The sequence below is a fragment of the Pogoniulus pusillus genome, chromosome Z, assembly GCF_015220805.1.
Source record: "Pogoniulus pusillus isolate bPogPus1 chromosome Z, bPogPus1.pri, whole genome shotgun sequence".
NCBI lineage: Eukaryota > Metazoa > Chordata > Aves > Piciformes > Lybiidae > Pogoniulus > Pogoniulus pusillus.
The window spans coordinates 81,897,906-81,915,398 of NC_087309.1; the positions used below are offsets into that span (position 1 = coordinate 81,897,906).

The 17,493-nt window shown below is 40.9% G+C and overlaps 1 protein-coding gene across 5 annotated transcripts in view; it reads left to right on the forward strand.

The window, feature by feature from the left end:
* Window positions 1-1,978: 1,978 nt before the first annotated feature.
* SPIN1 (spindlin 1) overlaps window positions 1,979-17,493 on the forward strand; it is a 63,784-nt gene continuing 48,269 nt past the window's right edge. Inside the window, exons 1-2 of one of the 5 annotated variants that reach the window (XM_064176821.1) lie at window positions 2,510-2,587; window positions 16,045-16,319. The gene's annotated coding sequence lies outside the window, so the exon portion shown is untranslated. Of the gene's footprint in view, window positions 2,106-2,364; window positions 2,588-3,239; window positions 3,766-16,044; window positions 16,320-17,493 lie in introns of those variants that run through there. The other 4 variants (XM_064176823.1, XM_064176824.1, XM_064176820.1 and 1 more) reach the window with 4 other exon arrangements.

Here is a 17,493-nt window from a genome sequence, read left to right on the forward strand (position 1 = left end):
AGGGCGGAACAACGCAGAACAATATAGTATAAATATAGGCTGATTGAGAAACTCGGCACGACAGTTGGCGGAGCGGTGACTCCCCTGTCGTCCAGCGCTGCAACTCTGCTCATATTCTACTTGCCTAATATTATGAATAAATTTGTAATCTGGAAACTTTGCTTTTGAGTCATTCTCAATTTATAACATCAGGAAGAAAAACTCAAGCACAGGTCACTTAAATTAGTAGGGTGGAGCCCACAAGCATGCCCAGTTTGAGAAAACATTCTCTTACAATTAGAGTAATTAATCCATAATGTAGTTAGCAAGAGCCAAAAGATAATTTTAAGGGTACTTTAAGGGAAAGGAGAATTGTCCTATGGTGGACTCAGCATAAAAGCCTTATGGTATTTTAAGTAACAACCCTCAATAATTTCTGCTGTGCATCGAGCTGCACTCAAGGGACCAGACCATCACCTATGGTATTTGGGCAGGAAAGCTCCGGTACAGAGTAAGTGTGGGAGGACTGAAGCAGATACAACTATTTTTTACACGAAGGTGTTCTCATAGGGATGCTTTCTGTCCACAAAGCTACCCTATGGCTTGTGAGCAAAACAGTTCAACAGGTTTGACTCCTCTGCCTCTTAATGCTACAGAATCACAACACTGCTAATAAGCTTTCTTATGCTATGAAGACATAGTTAACCTGAAAGTACCTAGTAACAATTCTTTTGACCAACTAGGCAAAGACAGCAAGCTCAAGAAGTGAGCCCATATGAATGAACTCCATGAGGTTGGTTGAACAAGGCCAAGTCTAAGATCCTGTATCTGGGTCTGGGCAGTATCAACACAGGCTGCAGGCTCACTTAACATTAGTTTTTCTTGGGATGTTGTAGCTAAAGAAGTCGCATGATGTCACAGTAAACTTGCCAAGCTCTGCTGAGAAAAATGACCTATTTGATCTGCTGATGCAGACCAGAATCCAGCTGTTCACATTTTCATTGTTATATGAATTACTTAATTTGTCAAAGGACAGTATTGTCTTACTTTCTTACCATTTCCTGTTTTGTTTTCAGTCTGAAGCTATGAATGGCTCTTGGAAATCTAAGCTTAAATGAGGTAGGACTAGGATTTGATGACACTATTTTCATACTTTCAGAAGAACAGATTACTTTTTTTTCTTTTCTGTAAGGGCTTACAGAGTATCATCTGAAAGATGTTGTCTTACCAAATGTTCTCCTCGTGTTCAGCTCCATCTAGACCACTCACGTTTCATTTCATTAAGCAGATAATGATCTTCAAGTCAGTTAAGAAACTTGTTACTTGTCTTTCAAAGGCTGTGGAACCCAACAGTAACGATAAATATCCTCAGAAGATGGCACTCATCTGTGGTCTGGCAACTGCTGGCCAGGTCTTGACTATTGCACATTTTCCATCAACTGCCCTCTCAGGTATTGCCTGCCACCCTAATGGAAGGCAAAAGCTGCGAGCATCTGGGGCAGTCTATCAAGATTATCACATGCAACCAGTGCTTTTCTTCAGCTGGGATTTCTGAAGTGTTCCCCCAGTCCTTTGTTTTCCTGTTCTGTAGACGGCAAGAAATATTGAAATTATTTTTTCAAGGACTCACTCACCACAAGAACGTTGCCTCTCAGTGCAAAATGTAGCCGTTTATATTTTCTGACATCAATGTGATACCAGCTCACTCCACAGCCTCTATTACATACAATCAATTTACCTTGCAAGCCTTTAGGTACTCGGACACTTTGGGGCCTTTCTGTACAAACACGTCCAGCAAGAGTTCTCCAGATCATCTTAACATTATTTGAGGATTGGGCGACAACCAGGCACACCGCAGAAAACCACCAGAAACTGCAGGGGACCAGGCAAACCAGTAAGGCCCTAGCTAAAATGCAGCCCCAAGGCCTGCATGGGGAGGAGCCGCGGCTGCTGAGAGGCACCGCTGCCACGGACCACTCTGGCCCGCCCGTGAGGCGGCGCTGGGCGTGCAGCGAACACCAAGCGGGAAGAGCCAGGGGCACCAGTTGCCCCAGGGGCGGCGTAGTCCGTGTTTCAGGGCGGCCCACAAGAAGGCTTCAGGAATGAGCTACAGCTCCACCGTGACAGTAAGTAACACACAGCTTGAGGCGGCAGCAGGAGAGCTGCGGGGAGCTACTACGAGAGCACAAGCCTGCTGAAATTCGCGACGGGCGGGGCAGGAGCAGCTTGCCTGCGCTCCTGTCGCAGTTTGGGGGCGCAGTGCGGCTGCGCGCCGACCGCGGGAGGCGCGGGGGGGGCAAGCCAGAGGAGGGCGGGGCCCGGCCCTGTGTTTTGAACGGCTCGATGCGGGTGGCTCACTATTTGGCAGGAAGGTGAGGAGGCCTCTATCCTGGCGGTGGAGCTCGCGTAAGGAGAGGAGGATCCAAATGTGGCAAAGGCGAGCAGGAGGCAGCGGCGACGGAGGGGGGCAAACGAGACAAGGGGAGCGGCCGTACCCGCTGCCGCCGCGGAGGAGCTGAGCGGCCCGGCAAGGCAGGGCGCTGCAGGTGCAGCGCTGGCACCCCCGGGCCGCCCGCCTGGCACCCTGGGGCGCCCGTCCCGCCGGCAGGTGAGCGAGCGGGGAGGGCGGGGGAGGGGAGGCGACGGGTGGAGGGTGGGGGAGGTGTGGGGAGGGGGGGAAGAGCGCAGCGCTTCGCGCCGCCCTTGGGCTGCCCGGCCCAGTACCGGGCAGAGCCGGAGGGAGTCGCTGTGGGGGTAGTCGGAACAGCAGATACCAACCCAACCAGGCCTTGCCTCCCCTCCCCCAGGGCTGACATTAAGAGTGCGCTCCAGGCCCTTTCTGCGCCGTGGTTCGGCGTCCATCTCGTGTCACCCCCGCCGCCTACCTCAGAGGCTCTCCCGTAAGCCAGGGAAGGAGGGCAGCAACGGGGCTATGGGAGCTCCGCACTCGTATTGCTGCCTTTGCGCTCCCTCCCCCGCAGCAGACCGGCTGCCTGGCGACCCCCACCATTTTCGGGTTCGGGGGCCTGCCACTCTTCCTTGGCCGGGGCCCCGCTCAACATCCACTATCCGTCTCCCGTCGGGAGGGGAGGGGTTGAAGCCCCTCCCTGGAGCCCCCCCCCCCCCGGAGCTGTTATATTTGGGCTGGGGCCTGCTGAGGTGTTGCTGGCAGATAAACTTCACCATCTATAATGCATGCAAGGGCAGGCGGAGGTGGGGGTAGCGTTATGTGTGTTTTCTCCTGCTGCCTGCTGCGGAGAAGCTGGACGAAGTGGGGCTCGAGTGCGGCGTTGGCGGAGCCGAGCCGCGGCAGGCTGGCAGCAGATGGGCTGCGGGAGCGCTGCCGCCGTGTGAGGTTCTCCGAGCGCGCTTGTGTGCGGGCTGCGCGGGGATCCTTTGTCTGCTGCCGCCGCTTTTCCCTCCTCCCTCCCCTCCCTCCCCTCCTTCCCTCCTTTCTTTCCCTCCTCCATCCATTCCCTCGTTTCCTTCTTCCTATTCCTGCTTCTCCTCCCTCCTCGTCTTTCTCGCTCCCTCCCTTCGCTCCCCTCTCTCCCAGACTCCCAGCGCTGCAGCAGCTGCAGGTTTGTAAATACTGGACCAACACACACAACATGGCTGACGCTCGCCCTGCTCCTCCACCAGGGTCTCCGCCTTCTCCCTCTGTCTCCGCCGTTTAGCCTCTCCTCCGGTTAGGCTTTTGTTTCTTCCCCCTCCCCCTTCATCTCCCATCCAAAAAAAGGAAAAACAATTCACCCTCCTTATTGCGCGCATGGCGGGATTTCAAGGGTAAGGATCCTTGCTTTGGAAGCTTTCTCCTTTCGTTTTGCTGTTTACAACAAAATGAAACCTTAAAATCAAGGGGGATTCGGGAACCTGGCAAGGCCTGGGCGAGGGAGGGAGGGAAGGGGGAACTGGGTGAGCCCCGCTGAGAGAGGCTTCATTGGAATGTGCGTCTTTTTTCTTTTTGGTTTGGGGGAGGCTGATGCACCGAAGAACTGGCAGAGATGAAATACTGTATTACACTTGCGGAATGATCTAGGGCCATTTCTGCCGTTTCACAACGTAATTCGATATAAGATACCAACTCAGCACAATCACAGTATAAAGACCTGAACTAGTTATGTCAGAATAGGCGTTGTGTAGGTAAAAACTCTAACACAGGCTTTTTGCGTTTCATTGCATTCCCTATGTCTACATGTTGGTATCTTGAACAGCTTGCAAATCATGAAATACAGAGCATGGAATACAAATCCTCGTCAAGCCTTTGTGCTGTTAGTTTTCTGACACAGATTAGTTTGCCCTTGTGATGATGATAGCACAAACCGAATCATTTACTTTCTGCTAAAAGGAGTGCTCCTGCATTTCAGATGCATTTTTTTTTTTTGTAAAAAAGACATGGCACCCTGAACTTAAGTGAGCTCCCAAACTAAACACAGCATGCTTCTGGCCTGTCCTAAGACAAGGAAAATGCTCGCTTCATTACCCCACCGCAGTTATTTAGAGCACCCCCTACTGGCCTTGGTGAATGTGGTTTGAGTTTTTTGTGGTGGTTTTTGGTGGGTTTGTTTTTTTGAGTTGGTGTAGGGTTTTTTCTGTCTTGGGTTTGTTGGTTTGGGTTGTGGGTTTTTTGGTTTTTTTTGTTTTTTTTTTTTTATTGGTAGTTGATTTTGCTTTATGATGTAAAAGCGAAATAACCATTGAAGGTACTTTGTTCACATCTGGAATGATCTGCTGTCAACTAGATCTCTCTCTAGGTTGTAACTAAGGGTAGATACTGAACGTGCAGAGACATAGTGCATATACTGCCTTCTATTTGGCTTACTGTAGATGTTAACTTTTCAAATGTTATCTTTAGAGACTTGACTTCGGTCATATACACATCAATAGTAATCGCTTCTGTTGTGATCTGATCACTGTCCTAAAGTAACAAATCTCCTAACTTTTCTGGTTTTGTTTACTTTGCTTTGGAAGCTTCTGGTGGAGAAGCACTGACATGGCATAATTAGGCAGCTGTTACTGAGAGAGAAATAACACTTCAATGCTGGTATTGAGTATTATATATCAGTATTTTTTCCTCTGCTGCTTTTTTTATCCACATTAAGCAGTGTGGATAACTAGAAGTGAGGAGAAAGTAATTTATGTATATAATGAATTTACAGCATTGTAAAGCTTATGTGGAATCATCCAAATTACAGGATCATTGTGGAATATTTATGTCACCAGGTAAACAGCCAGCTGTTCTAGATGGAAAAGTTCAAGCAGAAGTCTGTAACTTGATATCATTAGTAGATTTCTGCAGCAGTGCTAATTCATGTGTTTGGATTTTTTTAGTTAACAATCTGAAGACGATTCTAGTAAAGCTGCTAAAATAATTTACTCGTTATAGCTAAGTAGTAATTCATTATGATAGCCACCAAATTTTGAAATGCTTTGCTCTGACTGAAGGCATGAAATTTACTAAAGTGTGCAGCTTCCTTAGACTAGGCCTTTGGATAATTAAATTGATTCTTTGGCTGAAGAGCAAAATAAAAAAAATAGACCTTCCACAACATACCTTTAAATAATGCATCATTTAAATAGTCATGTTTGTTAACTGGTGCATTGTATTGTTACTGCCAGGACTGAACTGTGTTCTTTAAAATTTAACTCTACCTCATTAGCTTTAGCGTATTTGCTATACCATGCAATTGTCTTCTGTCATGCATAGATTTTTTTTTTTTCCTATCTTACAAGTTTTGCTGTGGTCAAAAATCGATATTGTGAGTGTTCATATCCAGTGAGCTGCTGATCTGGTTGAAGGACTTGACAAATCTTTTGTTGTCTTTGATACCACAAAATGAAGACAGTCCAAAGTTTTTGTCCTTATGGGTAATGCTAGCCTAACTAAATTTAAAAACTGTTACTACTAAAATCTTCTTTTCCAAAACTGTTTGCTTTCTCACATTGGGAAGTGAGACTTAGGAAAAGGAATTCTGCAGTAAATGGAGTCTTAAGAATCATCATTTTGCTGGAAAATACTAGGAATAAACTGATTTAAGAAGAAATACTTTTCAGTGAATCTTTGCTCAAGTAAATAATGACTCAGTGTAGTTCTAAATATTAATGAAATTACCAACTGAAAGATGCAGCCCTGAAGTTTTAATTGGTTTTACTTTTGAACACTGTTTTACTATTTTCTCAGTCTGGGTATTAGTCTTTCTTTGACAACTTAGTCTATTTCTTTCCTTGCTATCTGCTGCCAGGCTGAACTATTGAGCATGTTCACATCTGTAAACACATAGCTGATGCAGTAGCTGTTTTAAAGTATTTGTTTTGTTGCAGGGTGGGCTGTGTTGTTTTTTTTAAATGCATTAATGTTTGACAATAACCTTTCTTTAGCATGAAGCCCTCTGTTCTAAACTTCTCATACTTGCTTTCTCGTTTTCCTTTCCTTTTAACTTTCCCAGATACTAGAAAGATGACAGATGACTTACTGATAGTATGGCATGAGAATATGTTTTGTGGTTTTGTTCCTTTTTTTTTAATAGATGGCTGAAAGTGATTCAAAAAAGTGGTTTAAAAAAAAAACCCTTTTTCAAAAAGAGGTTCACTGAAGCTCAACCAGGAGAGAGAATCACTGTTACTGAAGGTTATTTCCTGTTAGGCTGTTAGCTTGTTTCTCATACCAAATACGAGAGTACTTTTAGTAGTTATTCTCATTTTCCTCCTCTTAATACTCTTTAGAGTTGTGTCATTTTTATGACAGAAAGACAAATTCTCATCTTTCTTGACACAGGTTTTCTTAAAGAGTACTTGTGTCAAGATATGGCCCACTTACTGTACAGATACTACCTTAAAAGGTATGCTGACTTCAAAGACGAGACTTAATATGAAATGTGCCTTGTGTAAGTGTGCAGTGTCCCTTCATATCCCTAGGACATGGCAAAGTGTGAAGTTCCTTGAAAACAGTGCAGTGAAGTGATTTGCACATAAGCCTTTAACAGCTGATTCTGAAGACAAAAGGGCCTCATCATGGATTCATTTCAAACAATGCTGAAGTAATTGAATTCAGGATTACTCCTTCCTCATGTGGTAGTTGCAGTTAGCTCTCCATTGTAGTGTAAAATGTAAATTTGTTGATGGAATGTGGAGGTGAATTGCTTCTATAAATCCAGGTTAACTTTGTGTCTTTATGTGTGTTCTGTAACTGCTGTAGATATATTCTTACAAAGTCTTGTTTGACTTGCTAACTTGGAAACTGTATTGAAATGGTACCACAAAATGCTGAAATACATAGAAATAGCTGTCATTACCTGTCATGACTATTAGCCTTAGCTATTACATAGTATTATCTTAATCTTTGTAGTTTTTGCAAGGTGGTTGAAACGCTATTGAAATGTATTCTGATGCCTTTTTTGCAGGGGGGAATCTGCTGGTAGAATAGGAGTAACTAACAGTATACTTTAACACAAGGCTATAAAAATGTGCTTTCTGGTAAGGCTACTGGTAAGAGTAAATACTTAATTTCAAGAGCAGTTCTATGGATTTCAGTGATTCAGTAAACATTTAACTTCCAGAGAATGATTGCTTAATTTTTGACCTTCTCTTAGATATTGTAATTTGTACAAAATAGAAGTGTATCATTTTACTCTTTTACTCATTTTTTGCCATTTTTTCCATTGGTTTTAAAGTTGTTCTCACATTGCTGACTTATGGTCGCCTAACACATTGTTTTTGTCATGGTGACCAACTACTAAGGCTACTTTAAAGTCTTATCTTCATTTTTCACTTCCATCTCTGGCCTTACTGTATGCAGGCTCTATTCTGACTGTGGTGTAGCTGGCAGTTCCCTTTATAACAGTGTCAGTTGCCTCAGCTGAAGAGCCTTGAGTTCAATCATTACAGCTGCCTTTCTTGAGTTATTGGTAGAGTGTGGTAACCTAATGATCCTTAATGCTGTTTTCCAGAATTGTTTATGTTGCTGTCAGAGGTGGCAGAGCTTGCCTGGTAAACTCTAGGACTTTTTATTTGCAAAGTGGTTTAAAGTGCTCATGTATTTCCTTTAAGGTCATTGAAAGATCTTACATCCTATTGTTTTCAAGAGTGTTCCTAATAGTTCAGAGGTAGACTTGAACCTTGAGATCACAATTGGGCTAAGTAGCCATATAACTTAGGGAGTAATCTCTGAAGGTGACAGTTTCTTCTGAATGTGTACCTTGGAGGCTTTTTTTTGCCTATACCTTGTGTTGTTTATCCTCCTAGATTCCTGTTGGAAGAGACCGATTAGTAAAGAACAGGATATGTTTAAGTTTAGTCTCTTTTAAGAGTACTGTGCTAACTAGGTGGTAAAGTGTAATATTAATGGACAATTTAATGTCCACCATAGGTGTTCAGAGGTATACTGCTCTACCTACACGTGGCCAGTCATGTACAGAATGAAAAAAGTAAAAAGCTTGACTTTCTTGCCAGTATTGGTTTTCATAATTACACCTGAAAGACAGTTGGCTGTGTCTGTATGCCTTTGGACAGTTGCTTGCTTATCCTGTTTCATAACCATGTGTGTTTTAGGGAATGATATGAGCGCCATAGGGTTGTGGAAAATGCAGATAGGCCTAAACATGTCCTGAATTGTCCAGACATGGTCCCTGTTCCCCCTCTTTCCTGCTGGTGGGGGAAGCAAGTATATTAATATCAAAAGTAATAAACTGTATTTGAAAAAGGAAAGAATCTTTGCCTTACACATAATGAAATCAAAATGGGAGTAGTAAACATTAGAGATTAATTTTTACTACTTCCTTCTGAGAAACTTCCACTTGCTGAGGGATTTATTAAATGAATATTACTGCTTTTTTCTTCATTAATCCCCTTCAGAAGTTCGCCATCTTAATGGTGAAGAATTACACAAATTCATTAATGATTGTTTTGCCATTAATGGAAATGCAGTTTTCTGAGAGCTGATTGCACAAAATCCATGCTTTGACACAAGTGTATTGAAAAAATAGCTTAACAGTAAGTTCTGCCTTTCATGTGACTTCATAAATATCTAATGTCTAAGTGGGCTTAGAGATAGGGAATATGCAGGTGCTTGACATGCTTGGAAACTCCAGATTGTTGTATAATTATTATGGTTGGTCGCTTGTTGGTAGGGAGGAGTGTGAGCATTGACAGTAACTGTCCTCAGGGTCATCCCTCTCTGCTGCTGAAGGTAGGAAAAAAGTCTTCGCTAGGTATGAATAAGAGTGGAAATTTTCTGGTTCATTTGCTTTCCTAACTGTTAAGATTGCGAGGGAGAAATTCACTCCTGCCCTCACTTACAGGTATGTGTATACTTGTGGCTTGCATGGAGAGAGAGAAGAGAAATTTTATCTTGTCACTGTGGGCGTATACCTGTATCAGTGTGGATGAAATTTCAAAATGGTAGCACCTTGCTATAAGCTCGTTGAGGAACCGGAGGTGAAAGAGGCATTGTTGTTACACACAGATTTAGACTAGATGCTTGAAGAATGGAATTTTTTTTTTGTACTCAAGGAGGAAAACTGAAAGGGGTGAGTCTTACTATGAGTAAACATCCTAATTTTTAGTCATACTTGTGTCTTTAATCACATTTCTAGAACACTGGGTGTTTAAATACAAAGAGGCGTATTTGTATGTTGTGTGTGCTTTGTTCATCTGTAGAACAGACTTCTAGAAAGCCTCTCTTGACTTTAGAAGGAAAAGTATTCTGCCTTTTGAGGTCCTGTTTCCATTGGAAGATACTTCACTTATGAATTTATTTCTTGTTTGCTCCTCAATTGAGTAGACCCAATCTTGTTTCACATACTGCAGGACGGTTTATTCCTCTTTGCAAATAATTATATGCTCTTTCAAAAGGAAAAAGGGATTTGGTCTTTGAGGGGGTACCAATACCTAGATTGCAAAATCTCAGGAAATATAACTGAATGCTTATGTTGGTGAATCAAGTTTGGATCATATGCAGAGCTCTACAGAAAGAAAATTAGGACGCTAAAAAGGTAAAAAGTCTTAACTGTTGCTGCTGCAGCAAATTCTCTCTGAAATTCTTTATTTACTTTCCTCATTTTCACTTGTGCTTCATGTGCAGTAGAGTAATTTCAAAGCAGGGTTTTGCTCAGAGCTTTTTATGAAAGTTCAAAAGGGAAGTGTATTTGCTGTGGGCAATCAAGGTTTGATAAGCAACAAGTGATTTCAGGGCAGTTGTCACTCTTAAAGTGTTCAGTTCCTTTGCCATCACTTTGTCACATGTCTGGCTACTACTACAGAAGAGGAAATCATTGTTTAAGGCAGCTGTCTCTGAACAAAAATTGCTGTATTCTCAAAATCATGCAAGGCCTCTCTTAAAGTACATTTTTTCACAGTCCAGTAAAGAACTTTCCAGAGTGACTTGAAACAGATCTTTTTCTTCCTAAGTACTTCAGGGTCTTCCTATTTTGTGAGTATGCAGGGATCACACTTATTTCAGGACTAGTACTTTGTGCATTTTTCTTTCGTGTTTTAAAAAGTACCAGCAATATGAGAGATGGTTTAACATCTCCAGTACTTTTAAGGAAAGTCACTTTGTTCACAGCTTGATTTATCTCTCTCTGTTGTCCTGTGCTCCACCCCCTCTATTTACTCAGATGTCTTGTGCTTTCCACCAAAAATCTGAAAAGACCTGTGTGTGGGCAAAGAAACTGCCATGTAATGTCACAGTGCTGATAGTTCTTATCTTTTATATGGGGGCATGATTAGCAGTTAAATAAGTTGCCCTTGCAGAGGAATCCAGTGTTGACTGCAGTATTTAAATTCCCTCAGATTTCTGACATTTTTTTCTCTATAGAGCAATAGCACTCTTACATAAATAAGTTGTGTTCTTCCACTGAGCCTCCAAATTTATCAAAAAACAGCATACTTAGAGCTCTTAACACAATGCTGAATTTTGTTTTCAGTGCCTTGCTGAAAGAACAGTTCTTACAGCTGTTCAGCATTAAGAACTAATAATCTGTTGAGGGTAAGATTCATAATCAGCATTGTACACAGTGAGTGAATGTTTTGCAGTTGGTCTGGGAAAAATGAAGCTCATATTATTGCTTGGTAGGTATAGTGAGATATTTGTTATTCCTAGGCGTATGTACTTTCGCTTACATGGTATGTTTCCAGTGTAAATAGTTCCTTAAATGATTTTGTGAGAACTGCTTTAAGCTGAGATGCCTGAAGATGAAGAAAGCAGGAACATTCAGTTTGTGACTGATTGTATCGATTTTTTTCAAGGTGCAATTTACAGGAAAAAGATATTCCCAAATTCCTTTTTCCCTTCGGTGTTCTTTCCCCGCCCCCATATCATTGCAAAGGTAGGATGAAAATTACTGCTGAGTTAAATTCTCTAATCATGTCTATAAGGTTGTAGGGTTTTGGTGTTTGTGGTTTTATTTTTGGTATTTTTTTTTTGTAAATCAGGTGTTCAGAGATAATATCTTGGGTATGGGCTTTAGGGTCTTTGTTAATAGGATCATGCTTCAGTTCACAGAATGCTTACTCTTTTGTCGCAATATTTACTAACAAAATTATTTCCCGATTTTTCTGTGACTAGAGTAGGCCTTAATGCACCCAGTATTTTTACTCTTTAATTCCTCCCTCTGGTCCCAGCTAATTTAAGAGAACTACATTTTTATGAGAATTGAGGCAGTCAGTAATGGTATTTAACAGAGACCCAAGTTGCTCTTCCAAGACCTCTGATTCGTTGAATACTGTTAGGATTGTAGTTACTGTGGTGTTATGAGGGAAGCTTAGACATAAGTCTCCAGTCCGTGAATAGATGGGCTTATGCTACAGCTTGTAGTTTTTGGTTGTATGCTGAGCTAATGTGGGTAACTGTATTTTTCAAACCTAGTCCTTCTTAAGTGTCTTGTGACTCTGCTTTTCTTGTGAGGTTTTATGGTTTCATTTTGTTGGTTGGTTTTTTTTTGTTGTTGTTGTTTTGGTTTTGGGGGGTTTTGGTGTTATGTTTGTAGGGTTTTTTTGTTAATACTTTGTCAATGTTATCATTGGTTACTTAGGTTGGGGGTCATAACAATTACATTTTTACTTTGTAATCGGTGCTGTAATGATATGTCCCAATAAGAATTTTGAATGCTTATGTGTTGGATTTTAAAACAGATATTTGCTGTAGCACAGGTCTTAAGTATTGATGTGTATTGGCTTACTTCCTCCTTTTCCCCATTTTGCTGTTTTTTGTGTCTTCTGGCCCTGTACCTCAAATTGGTGCTGTACCCTTCTTCCACCTTGGAGACAAATAGTGTTTATGCCACGAGTAAGTTATAGAACAGTTGCAGAAATTGAATGTAAACTCTAAGAATTAATCATTGTTACAGCATTCTTTACTGTGGACCTTCATGGACAAAAAGTATAAAAGCCTATGGTAGACTTTTTTCTTTCAAATATATAATATATATACTCTTCCAGAACTAACTTGATGCCACACATTCTTAAGATTGGCTTAGGAAAATACCTTAATTACGCTTATTTTTAATTTAGTTCTGTAGTGGCATCCCCTCAGTGTGCTAGGCTCCAAGGTCTCAGAATGGATGTCCAAGAGTAATTTACTACTTCCAGTCCACTGGCTACTCATAAGCTAAAAAACTTGAAAGTAGCCTTTCAATCACCTTGTCTTTAAAATACGGTATGAAAATTTCATTACCTCTGCGTTGGAAGGTATGTGTACGAGTGCTTTTAGCCTGGGTTGTTGGGAACTGACTGTTGTACATTTAAAGTGTTAGAAAGACCAGCCTTCTAAAGAGATGTAAACTCAAGAGTTTGGACATGATTAGTTAACCCAACAGACTTGGTTAAATGGGGTATCTTAGCACTCCGTTACCTTCTAACAGCAGGTTTAGATAAGTTTGCCCTGGGCTTTCTCTTCAGGAATATGTTGAGTGATCTTTTTGGATAACTTTGGCATAATGTTTTTCAGAGTAACACAATAACAATTAAACAGTCTTTAGAAAACAGAAGTTGATGACTGAAGTATCCCTTATGAAGAGACACTGAAGCAGAGAACAATGACTTTTCAAATAGACATTTCCTTCTCTAGTTTCCAGAGACCTTTTTTTGTAATCAGTACCAAATCCAACTGAGTAAATTTCATTGCAATACTAAGTTGTTGGCCCCAACTCCGTCTATAAGAGCATGAGTAAGGATAAAATACTATAATTGTGGAACTTAGACAATTACTTCCATTTACCATGGAATGAAGTCAAGCATGTCGCTTGTACAGTAATAAGGTGCTGCTGTTGTATCCTAGGTATTTGTTATTTTTGTACATAGTGTTTTTTATTCAGGTGAAGAGGAGGGTAGCTGCTATCAATATGGAGAAGCTAAGCTGTTCGACATTTGTCAGGATGCTGAAGGGTGCAACTTAGGCAGTTACATTAACCTGCTAGGACTCTTTACCCAGGTATCTGTGCAGTTAAAAGCAAGGAAGCTTGCAGTTTTAAGCTTGCAGCAAACAGTTTTAAGAGTGAGTTAAAATTTACATTTGATAAAGAAGTGTAGGGAAAGTTAAATAAATACCAGATCTTACATTCAGATTCATAAAAGCATTATGGACGGCTGTTCCGTTATTAAATTATCAGCCAGTAAGTTGGAACATACATAAGGTTTAGTCATAGAATTTGTGGAACCCTTGAACACAGGTTAGAGAGGAGGGGACATCAGAGATTATCAGACCCAAACCTTGGGAAAAGCAGTCATCATTTCTCTCCAAACCTCTCTGCTCCCATCTGTAGGGATGTTACTTCCTGCTGAAAGGGTTGGAAAAAGTCAATAGAAGGGTGAAACCAAAGAGGCTGACCACCTCCAATCCCCGCAGTCCAGCACTACAGGAGGGCTTGGCTGCCTTCACTTTCTGGCTGCTACTCAGCCATGCAGCTACAAAAGGTGTGAGATGTTGATGGAGAAGATGATGCATGTGAGTGGGGAAGAAAATGCACACAACCTAATACCCTAAACAAAAGATAACTACAAATCCAAAATATGTACACTTTTGCATAAAGCTATAGTGGCTAACTGCCATTTTGAACCTCTCTGTAGTGGCCAGGGACAGGGTGCCAAGAAAGGGGTCTTGCATATCAAATCTCTGGGAGTTGGCTGATGACATGTAAGGCAGGACCATGCCAGAACCAATGCTGTGCTGTTACTAATTTTTTCTAGTCCTGACTTTCCAGCCTGCAAAACAAAGTTTAAAAAAACCCAAAACATCTGCCTTTGTTCAGGCTTCCCCTATTAAGGGGTGTGACTCAAAAAATAAAATAGTGCAAAACCCATATGTTTTTTAGGTATGCACATACACACATGGAGTTGTATATGTGTGCATGTATATATATTAAATTTAAGAAGGAAAAAAACACAGACAAAACTCTAAGTCTTGTTGCTTTTTGCAGGCTAACAGGGACTCCTGCATCCTAGCCAGCTTTCTGACCACCTGCACAAAACCTGTGTGGTTTTGTGCATTAAGCCATTTTGCACTGCCTTTAAGAGGAATTAATGTATATGCTTTAGATTGCTTGTGTACTTCACTGTCCTGGTATATTGTGTAAAGTCACAGGAATAATTGTAACACAGTGAGGAGAAACAACATTTTATCTTACTATTGGTAAGGAAATGATAAATTTTACCACTGCTTCAAAAGCTTTTTTGTAAACTTCCACAGTTGTTTATGTTGGTTCCATAATAGAATGGACAGAATGCTGAAATTGAAGTATGCCTTTTACTTAGAAATGCATATGTGAATGTGAAGGTTTGGGTGTCACCCACCCCCCACACCCCCTAAACTTTAGAAATCACCCAGACTAGACTCTAGACATTGAATGAAGCTTTTATATTTACAGCTTAGCACAATATACAAGCAGATATTTACAGTGTATATAGTTATATACAGAAATATACAAGTTAAAAAGTAACACAAAAACACATCACCCCTCCCAGAAACCTGAGTCCTCAGGAGGGGCTCCCAACTGCCCTTCCACCTTCTCGCACCTCTCTCTGCCTTACCCCAGATGTTGCCTTGTGCCCAAGGAAGAAATGGAGGGTCAGCCAGGGGCGTTAGGAAGCAGGTGGGTTAATCAGTTTATGTTAGAGAGAGAAGAATGCAGCCCAGAGCCTGGACAGCGAGCAACTACCTTATCTATGTTTGGATTCTTGCTCTTACACCTCTTCAGCAAGCCTGTGAGTGAAGTAGACATCACCATTGTTTCTCTTTCACAGCCTGTAATCTAGTTCTTCTCACCAGAACATTCTAGCTAGCTTCAAACTAGCACAATGAATTAATGTGGAACTTGAATTTTGTGTTTGCAAGCATATACAGGTATTTATTGTTTTTTAGCAAAGATGTTGCAAGTTCATTTGGCAGTAGTTAATTCTCTGATTCCTTAAGCTTGTTTCATTTTCCACAGAACAGACTTTAAGTGTAGTTTAATGCCAAATTGCAAAGGGTTTTTTTTTTAATTCTTGTATTTTTTAATTTTGGTATATGTTTTTTTGGACTATGGTGGGAAACAAATTTTTCAGAGAGCAAGCATATCACAGTGCATTGAATCCCTTAGCTGTTACTGAATCTGCATGCGAGATTGCTGGAGTGTGAGGCAGATAAAATCAGAAATAATTACATTTAAATCAGTTAATTTTAGTCAAAAGTTTAGTATCTAGTCTTACTGTTGATAAGTGGTAAATCACAGACTAAACTTGCAGGGCTTTCTGGAATGCACCTTTGGAGAATTTGCCTTTTGTTTTCCAGGTTATTCATTTTTGTGCTCTTAAAATGGCAGCCATATAATTGTCCTTTTGCCCCTGGGACATGAAGGGAATTTCATAAAATTAGTTGTGTTTAATGAGACAAAGCTTCAAACCTGTAAAGAGCTTTTTTTTTTTCCCTTTGGTTTTGTGTGGTGGTTTGTTTTTAGGTTTTCATTGGTTATTTGTGTTTGTTTTTTTGTTGTTATTTTTGGGATATGGTGTCAGTGTCGTTTCTGACTCTCAACCTTTTTTACCTCAGGAATATAATCTTTAATTTTTGTCACTATCTCTTGTCCCTTTCAGGTTAAAATCCAGCTGGCCATAGGCTGATGTGTTCATGACTTCTCTCTTTTAGCAAACATGCAGTGTTACAGCTGTTACTTACAGCCCATATGGCTTGAGGATTAGCGTTGAAAGATTAGTGCTCTTTGGATGTTAAGTTCCATAACCACCAATGTACAATTCTTTGACCTCGATCTGTAAACTGTTGAGCTGGACCAGCCAAGATGATAATTTCTTTCAGGCACACTTGTCTATTCATCAAAGAAAGACCAAGAGCTTAAAAAAACTGGACAGAGGTGAGCAAATTTTTACACAATGCTACTGATCTGAATGAAGTTCACTAATAAAGCTTCTCACTGCCTTTGATACAAAAAAACGAAAGATGACAAACTTTCTGATGAGAGCAAAGTTTTAGTCATGGCTTTTGTCCATTTCCTTTAATTCTGCAAATTATAAAAATAAGCTACTTGACCTCTGCTGCTCTTGTTTCGGTAGCCTGGGGAAGGGGAATCAGTTTTGTGTATCTGCACTTCCAGTGCTGTTGCCAGGATTACTCAGTGTGTCATGTATATGTGGTGCTGTAGAGTTCGTAAAGTTCAAAGAATCGTGTTAATGCGCTGGCTATACCAAACGCAAAACTAAGTATGAAAGTGAAGTTTTAATAGCTCTGATTTTAGTGACCTGTGTCTTTGATACATAGAAAAGGCTGCAAGTTGAAAGATTGTTGTGCAGCTGTACTAGAAGAATTTCTGGGCGATTAAATGTTCACAGATTTTATTGAAGCTTGATACTTCTGATAACTTCGCAATTTTCTGTCATACTGAGGGTGATTATGATTTGTTCTACTACTTCAGAGTTGTTCTCTGAACAATTTAAGCCATTGTCATCCACTAAGGGGCTGGAGTAATGCAAATTTGCCTACAATTACAGGGATTTACTTTCTGTTGAGCTTGTATTAGCTTCAAGAAGTTGTTTGCCAATTTCTTACTGCTATGTAGGAAGCTGGTTTTAAAAACTGCCAATGAATGTCCATATCTTGGATTGCTTTGGTCATTGCCTGTCTGAGGTTTGAAAAGTGTTCAAATAATCATTGCTGTTAAAAGCTTGGGAGGACCAAAATAATTGAGTTCTTGCTGTTAAAGTTCATTAGTTTAACCTATTTTGTTCATCTTCATGTGCAGGTATTAAGGTATACGTAAGGACATTTGTAATATGTGGTGAGTTTTCAGGTGTTCATATATGTGCACCTATCTGGAAATCTGTCATTACCTTGTGGTATTTGTTTTTTACACAAAGTCTGTATTTTTGCTCCATAAGAATCTGTAACTATGGTCACAAGAGCTTTTGTAAATTCTGAGGAGGGAAAAGTTGTGATCGCTTTATAACAGAGGTGCTTTTCTTAAATACGGTGAGTTACTGTGAAGGAATTGTATCAGAACACATTCCTTTTATCAGCTAGCCTTCTTTGTA